The sequence below is a fragment of the Carya illinoinensis genome, chromosome 5 (assembly GCF_018687715.1).
Source record: "Carya illinoinensis cultivar Pawnee chromosome 5, C.illinoinensisPawnee_v1, whole genome shotgun sequence".
Classification (NCBI taxonomy): domain Eukaryota; kingdom Viridiplantae; phylum Streptophyta; class Magnoliopsida; order Fagales; family Juglandaceae; genus Carya; species Carya illinoinensis.
In genome coordinates this window covers 26,796,835-26,805,949 of record NC_056756.1, presented here as the reverse complement: position 1 = coordinate 26,805,949, position 9,115 = coordinate 26,796,835, and positions in this window count along the sequence as shown.

The following is a 9,115-nucleotide window of genomic DNA, read 5'->3' as shown; positions in this document are numbered from 1 at the left end:
AGATAGGAGAAATAAGAAGTTTCCGATTTGGAGCCTAGAAAACGCAATTCAATTAATTTGGAGCTCGGACTTGAAATCTAAATAGGAGTGACAATATGTTATACGATCAGTTAATTTAACACGAACACAACACGATAATAGCGGGTTAGGGTTTAGTCTTAACGAGTTCTGGTCAAAACGGGTTGACTTGTTAAGACACGATTGCTTAATGGGTTGATAACGGATTAATCCGTTTGACCCGTTATGATAAGTTAATAAAATTAAAATTACAATTATACCCTTATACTTAAAAGTAAAATTATTAGATTTTCAATTTCGATATTTTTATTATTTGGATTGTAATTTTGGACTTGTAGTTAGCTTTATAATTTTTATAAACATTGTGATTTTAAAATTTATATAAAATTATGCTAAATTTAATTAGGCCAAATTGGTTAGTTTTGGGCCTATTTAACCTATTTACATAAACAATTTGAAACGGGTTGTATTGTGTCGTATTAACCTATTTTGTAATATTCATTAATGGATTAAAACGGGTTGACACGACACGACCCGTTATGTTAATGGGTCATGTTAGGGTTTGAGATTTTGACAAGATAAGCTTAATGAGTTGGGTTAGGGTTGAGCTATATAGTATAATATACATACTTTGATATGACACGAACATGACCTATTAACATGATTTGACACCCCTAAATCCAAGCATGCGGTGATTGTTTGAGCCCGTAGAGTGACTTTTTCAAGTGACAAATGTGGTTTGGGAATGAATGATGCTTGAAACCCAGTGGCAGAGTCATAAACATCAAGTTGTTGAATGAACCAAGGTATTGCTATACATGCTTTAGTAAACTGTTAGTTTTTAGTTTAACTTACTAAGATAAAAATCTCATTGCGATATTCCCAAATACCATTCCCATCAAGAATGGTAGAAGTTGTAACAGGTCATCATGAGGGGTCGTCAACGTGTTTGGACGACATTGACTAAGAAGGAGCTGTTAATACAGTTTTTAGACATTATCCTACTATTAATAGGAGATATGTGTGAACAGTTTGAATGCTAAGTATGTTATGTGAATACTATGTGAAGTATTTGATGTTTGGAATAAAGGAGTGTGCTACTCCAAAACATCAGAATGTTTGTGGTCTATATATATGGTACTGGCCAGCTGTCAGTACCCTTTACTATATGTTCATGAATACATGTTGGGGATTTTAGTGTTCTAGTACAAATTTTATAAGATGAAAGAATTAGTTTGTTGTGATTATTGCATACTGCTATAAATATATCAAGTGCATTGCATCTTAACTATCATGTACAGGAATATGTAACTTTGTGATGTCCTGATACTTCAGTCTATGTTAAATCCTAGGAGGGGTTGGGGGTGTCCCGTAGTTATCAAGAAAAATATCATCACAATATTTTATGATTTTTATACCCAAGATAAAATTAGTCTCACTAAAATCTTTTATATCAAAATGGCCTGTTACTAAACATGTTTTCTGTTTCAATTATAACATGAAAAATAGAACTAAATATCAATAAATAATCCACATATAGGCTAATAATGACATGAAAATTATCCCAAGATTTATAATAAATGCATTTATCACTCTCATTTGGCTTATTGTCACTCTCGATTATGCAAGAGTCTAGTTTCTTATGCCATTTATTTAAGAGTCTGTTTTAAACCATATAGAGATTTTGTCAACTTACATATTTTGGTTTCTTGGCAAGGTTTTACAAACCTTCAGGTTGATCCACATAAATTTCATCATCGAGGTCCCCATTTAAAAAAGTTGTTTTAACATATGTTTGAAGGTTTTTTAAATTATAGATTGCTACAACATAAATCAATAATCATGGGTGTTATTCCAGTTACTAGAAAATAAAAGTGTTGAAAAAATCAAAGTCAGCTTTTTGTTTAAAGACTTTTGCGAGCCTAGCCTTAAATTCTTCAATTGTTCAATTGGTCTAATTTTTCTTTTTTTTCTTTTTCTTTCTTTCTAAAGACCCATTTACACCCTATAGTTTTGTAGCCTGGAGGTAATTCAACTAATTTCCAAGTTTTATTAGAAATTAGTGAATCAATCTCATCATTCATAGCCTCTTTCCAAAACACAAAGTCAAGTAATTCAAAAAACTTCTTGCAAAGAATTTGGTTTTTCCTCAATATAATAAATATAATAGTCGGGACCAAAATTTTCATTTGAAGCTCTCTTACTCCTTAATTCAAATTTTTCTTCATTTTGTTGAGGAGTAGAAGAACTAGCTTCAGAAACATTATTTTGTCTAGATTTTTTACCCCCACTATTTTTGGATTTAAAAGGAAATTTTTCTTGATGAAAAACCGCATCACTGAATCAAAAATCACATTATTACATTATTTTCAATATAAAAAATCTATAAGCTGTCTATTTTTTGCATATCCAAGAAAGAAACTAGTAGTAGTTACACCAAATTTATTGTTAGCCTTACAAATGTCAAAACACCCCAAATTTTAAAATATCCAAATTTGGCTTACCCTCTCCAAAATTCAAAAGGTGTAGTTTTCAAATTTTTATAAGGCACCCTATTTAAAATATAACAAACAATCAAAATTGCTTCAACCCAAAAACTTGAGGGAGTGCCTAAATCAATAAATATGTCATTCGTAAACTCAATCAACGTTATATTGTCAGATGCATATGAGTGTGGTGTATTAGTTTCATGGGTAATTCCTAATTATTGAAAAAATGAATTGAACTCATTTGAATCATACTATTGGCCTCTCACTTCTAGATCTTTCAATCTTTCTACCAAATTGATTTTCAACTTCATGAAGGAATTCTTTGAATATTTCAAAAGCATTACTTTATTTTTTAATAAATAAATGTAAGTATAGTTTGAAGATTCTTTCCGCGTTCATTGTCTACTACCATTGTGGAGGCATTGATATGCACACAAATTTGGACAATGAGAAACGAAATTCATGTTCTAGATGTTCTTGAGTTTAAGGAGATCGACGAGGAGGAGGGTGGTGATCAGTTTGGATTTGGTAATTGACTAATTGTTGTTTTCATTTTATTATTTGGATTTATTTATATTCATTTTGATTTCATCGGTATTAATTTCTAAATTAATTTTTGTAGCAATACATGAGACGAGTCAAATGACATCTACCTCCACTGCAATATGACTTCATATTAAAGGACCCACCATTGCCAATTTGCCACTTTCCATAGCCCATAGGTTTGTACAATTTGACAATTTGTAATTTGTATGCAATTAGTTGATTTTTTGTATTTGTATAATTTTTTGTATTGTACAATATGAATATGTGCAGCTCAAGCCTCAAATCTGAATGAGTTAATCTTAATCACAATGTCTCATCTTGATCTCCATCTCATCATGGTTAGTCAGATTTTAGTTTTTAATTTTTCTATTTCTAATATATGTTTGTAATTTTAATTCTTGTTTCTTGCTTATAATTCTAGATTATTTTCCTATTAAATTGTTAATGCTATTTCAGATTTTATGATCTCACACGGTCACTCACTGTCACAGCATGCAACACTAATTACATATCTTTCTATCCTTGACCACCCACCCTAGCCACCTCAAATGTCACAATCAAATAGCTCTCTTAGGATATTGAAATTTGAATAAGTTGTACTTGTATAATGTATTCAATGGTTTATAATGTTGATACAACATCCCTTAGAAGTAGTTATTTGTAATGTTGATACAATGTCTTTTGGATGCTTTTATGTTTGTAATTTTGTAATTGTTTAGCCTCTAATTTTGTAATAGTTTATTTATTATTATTAATTTATTATGTAATAGACTAGTAGTCTGTAGTAGAGCATCATTAGTTCATTTGCTCTAAATTTGTATCATGTATATTATTTTTACTCACGTAAATTTAATTTAATTTTTTTAACATTTTTTTTTTTGCTAATTTCTGGGCCCAAAACCCAATTTCAGCCCAATTTCTAGATAGCATCTAGGCAAAGGCTTTTTTTTGTTGGGGGGGGGGGGGGGTGGATGGACCCCGTCCCTTGCGCCCTTATATCCTAGATGGGGTACCTTGCCCTCACACTCTGGAGGGCAGCTGCTGAGGAGAAAATCCTCACCCCTGCCCATACTTAGGGGGGGGGGGGGGGGGGGGGGGCTATCCCACCCCGTGGGGTAAGGGTAGCACCCCTAATAATAACTTGTGTTGGGTTGGGCTTGATTTTAAATAGACTTATGATTGAGTTGGAATTATGTTAAGTGAATATTACGTGGAGATGTATTTTATATGGGCTTAGCTTTAATTGAGTAAATATGTTAGCCATAAACTTTATCATATAGAAATAATTTAGAGTTAGTATATTAGTCGGAGAAATTAAGTGGATATCAAAGAATTTGGGAAGTGAAGATATTCTAGGGTTACCAAAATTTTAGATTTTTAGAAAAAATAAGTTATTTTAGTACTTCAGACTTAAATATCAAAATATGTGTTTGATAAAATATTCAAGTAAATTACGTATCTATTTTATAGGTGAAGATTGGTAGTCATTTGGAACTGTTGTGAGGAAATTCAAAGAAGCCAAAAAGTCCAAGTAAGTGTGGTTCATATGCTAGACTTTACATAAATGAATGAATTGAGATTTATTTTGGAAAAATATGTAGGTTTTGTTATGAAAAAAATTTTGAAACAATTTTAGTTATTTGTTCTACATTACTCATGAAATCTGTATAAAAGAGAAAAGTATTTTATGACATAACTGATATAGACATGAGCAATATTTTGGCGTTTTGTTTTAGAATTGTGAAAAAATAGAGCGGATATGAAATCTAAAAATTTTTACATGTTATGTGAAGATGTTCTGAATTCGTTTCAATATATGAAAATGATATGAATATGTTCAATGCTTTGTTTTGATAAGATGTGGCATCTGAAAAACCTTTGGTATGACATTCTGATATGTTTTCTAATTTTGTTATGGTTTTGATCCGTTGATTCTAATTCTATTTTACTCTGATATATGGCCCTGCCACGGGTGATAATAGTGGCCTTTGGCCCTGTCATGGAACATAATAGTGACCTATGGCCCTATCACGGGATATAATAGTGACCTCTGGTCCTGTCGTGGGATGTAATAGTGACCTCTAGCCCTACCACGGGATACAATAGTGGCCTCTGGCCCCACTATTGTATCTGGCCCCACTACAGGATATAATAGTGGTCTCTGTTTTGAGTGCATCACCTTGGGTGATGAAAAATGATAGATTCTGCTTGGTTAACCGTATACATGCATAACCCTACCACGGGGGGTTAAACATGGTCTTTGTTCTGATATGACGCTCTAATATGATATGACATGATGATGACGCTCAGTTATGCTATGCCAAATGATACTTTTAAATATGAATATGTTTTGAACTGTTGCTCTGATATTTTTAGAACAAGAAAATAGAGCACCCTGCTTTCAAAATCCCCATGCATTTTCCTGTTGAAATTGATGGTGAAATGGGCTTTGTTTTTTTAGAGTCAGAGATGGCAAAAGCTGTTGAAGAATTTAGGTTTGCTTTGGTGATGAAATTCATGAGGACCCGTCCTTCCATTGATAAAATACAGCTCAATGTGGTGAAAACATGGGGGCTGATTGACGTACCAACTATCAGTTTTATGGATGAGTTTCATGTGTTGATTCATATGAAGAATGAGAGAGACTTTGTGCATGGCTGGGCACGTGAAGGAAGAACAGTGGAAGGTATTTCTTTTTGGCTTTTCAAATGGACTAAAGACTTTGATGTTAAAAGAGAATCCCCTTGGCACCCCAATGGATTTTCTTGCCCAGATTACCTATGCATCTATATCAAACAGATTTCTTACAGATAATAGCAACCCGGTTTGGTTGTTATCTAGGAACAGACAACGCTACGTTGAATCATACTTGTGCCTCCGGGGCACAAATTTGTGTTGAAGTAGATTTGACTATGGATCCAGTAAAGGGTTTCCCGATAGTGGTATCTCCCACGACATGTATGTGGCAGGAGGCCAAATATGAAAAAAGTGGTTTTTATTGTTCAAAGTGTTTTAGATAAGGGCACACTTATGTTGTTTGTAGGGTTGGAGAGAAGAGAAAAGGTAAAGGAAAAGTAAAAGAAAAAAGGATTTGGCAACAAAAGGTTATTAAGGGGCCGATGGAGGAAAAAACTGGCACTGTTATGGGGGTGAAACATATGGCTCCTGTGGCTAGTTATAGTAACTCGAAGGATAATGTGGACAATGTAAATGCTATTCATGACAAGGGTGGTATACATGTGGCTAGTTCAGCAGGGTTGGTATCCAAGAACTAGATAAACAATGTGGTGATACATTCCCAACCAGTTCCGATAACTCACATTGAAGTGATAAAACAAAGAGAAGGAAAATAGGTAGAAGAGACAGAGTGTTGTCAACTTGTGCAAACAGTTATTCTGAGGGAACATGAAAATAGTGATGAAAAGTGTAAAGAAGTATGGCATGATGAGGAACATGAGGTAAACCCCGAGTGTACATGCAGAAAAAGTGCAAACAACAGTGATTGAAGAGGAAGAGGACACTGATAGTTCAGGCAGAGGCATTCCACAAGGGGAAGAAGCTTTCGGCTACTCATTGGAGAGAGAGGAGGGAGAAATTCCAGTTTTGTTGGGGAAGGATAAAATGTATGATACAGATGGGGAAAGGTAGTCCAATGTTGCGAAAGCCAACAAAATGGATGCCCATGAGGAAAAATCGGTAAGAAAGTCTCAACGAGTGCATACTCGCTCTCAAAAATTAAATTTATGAGTGACGTGATTTTCTTTTGGAATATCAAAGGGTTGGGAAGTTCTAGAGGAAGGTTAAAAAAGTTACTCAATAATTTCAAGGTGAAGTTGTTTGCTATTGTGGAACCTTTTCTTACTGAAGATCGTATGCATGTTATGGGGAATTATCTTAACATGAATTATAATTTTCATATTTCGAATGAAACACAAGGTGGGAAGTTGTGGTTGTTTTGGAATGACCCCAATATTTTTGATGCAATGGTGTGCTCGAATCAATCCATTTCTGGGTGGGTTGTGTTGGATGGACAAAAAACTCTAATCACTTTTGTTTATGTTAAGTGCTCCTATGTGACGAGAAGAGCTCTATGGAAAGAACTAGAGGAGATGCAAATGGTTGATTAGCCATGGATCGTAGAAGGTGACTTCAATGCGATTAGAACGGATTCTGAGAGAATTGGTGGTCATCCTTGGCCTTTGATTTCTTTAAATTAATTTAATGATTTTATTGACAGGTGTGGTTTCATTGATTTAACTTGTTCGGGACAACGGATGTCATGGTGCAATGGGCATGTTGGGGCCTCCCTAAGTTGGGCAAAGATTGATAGAGTGCTCATCAATAATATTTTCTCAACCTGTTTCCAGTCATCTCAATTTAAATATCTTAATCGTAAATCTTCGAATCATTGCCCGATGGTAGTTTTTTCTGATAAGCCGTTTACCACCTAGGGTCCTTCTCCTTTTCGCTTTCTTAATATGTGGTGTTTGCATACTGATTTTTTGCCTATCATGAAGGAACTGTGGAATAGACCAGATAAGGCGACAAGACTGATGAAACTTGCTACCCGTTTAAAAAGAACTAAGGTTGCCATACGAGCTTGGAACAAAAATATTTTTGAAAAAGTGGAAGGTAATAAAGAGCTCTTAAGGAGAGAATGGAAGTTTTGGAGAATAAACTTCAGTTGGAGTTTTTTTAGGAGACTGAGGCAGATTTCTTAGTGGCAAAAATTGAGCTAGATTTATGGGAGAAGAGGGAAGCCTCTCGACTGGGTCAATTTGCAAAGAAAAATTGCTTTCTTTCACTCCGTCATAAATCAACGTCGCCTAAAGGGTATGATTAAGAAGACAGTGCTTTTAGATGGCAAGATTCTGGAAAATGCCAAAGCAGTTCATTCTGGTGCTGAGAGTTATTTTTTAAGCTTCTTAAACGAAATTTCAGAAATTGAGCATTTTGACTTGGTAGATTTAGTAGAGGAAAAAGTCTCGGATGAGGATAATGTGATGCTTTGTTGTGCAGAGCCGTCCGACCTAGAAGTTAGACAAGCCATTTTCTCCATTTCAAAAAATAGTAGTCCAGACCCTGATGGCTTCAGGTCAGAATTTTACATGGCTTGCTAGGATATTGTTAAGGAGGATGTCATTGATGCAACTAGAGAATTTTTTAGGGGTTCCCCTTTATAGGTTTTACTCTTCTTCATTTATTGTTTTGATTCCGAAAGTGCCTGAGCCGACGAGTTTTAATAAATTTCATCCTATGAGTCTTTGTTCTGTGGCTTATAAGATTTTTTTCAAGATTATTGTTAACAGATTGACAGGTATTATTGATAAAGTGGTGTCGCATGAACAAGGTGCATTTGTTCCAGGACGTAGTATTTTTGAAAATCTTACCCTGGCACAGGAAATGGTACTCTTTGAATAAAAAAATTGTCAGTGGCAATGTGATAGTGAAAATCAATATGGTGAAGGCTTACGATAGGGTGAATTGGGATTTCCTATTATAGGTTTGTCGGGCCTTTGGTTTTTTTGAGAGGTTCTATGGGTTGATTGAAAATTGTATAAAGTCTCTGTGATTCTCTATTATGATGAATGGAACTCTTGAAGGTTTCTTTAAATCCTCAAGGTACGTCAAGGAGATCCCCTCTCTCTATATTTATTTATTGTCATGGAGGAAATTTTGACAAGATTGTTGAGGAAAAATTTCAAGGAAGGAAGGATTGGTAAATATCACCATCCTATTGGTGCTCCTTTGGTTTCCCATCTACTCTTTGCGGACGACGTCCTTATTTTTGCTAATGGGGGAAACAATCGACCAAAAATCTTATGCATACACTTGAGTTGTATGAAAAATGGTCAGGGCAGAAAATCAGCAAGGAGAAGTCAGCTTTATTTGCATCTAAAATGATTGCAACAAATCGGAAGCGTGTTCTGCCGAGAATCACAGGTTTCGAGGAAGGTAATTTTCCTGTTACATATTTGGGGGCCCCCTTGAACTCGAGCAGATTGAAAACTAGACTTTTTGAGAATCTTGTGAAAAAAGTGAGAAAGAAAATAGTTGGCTGG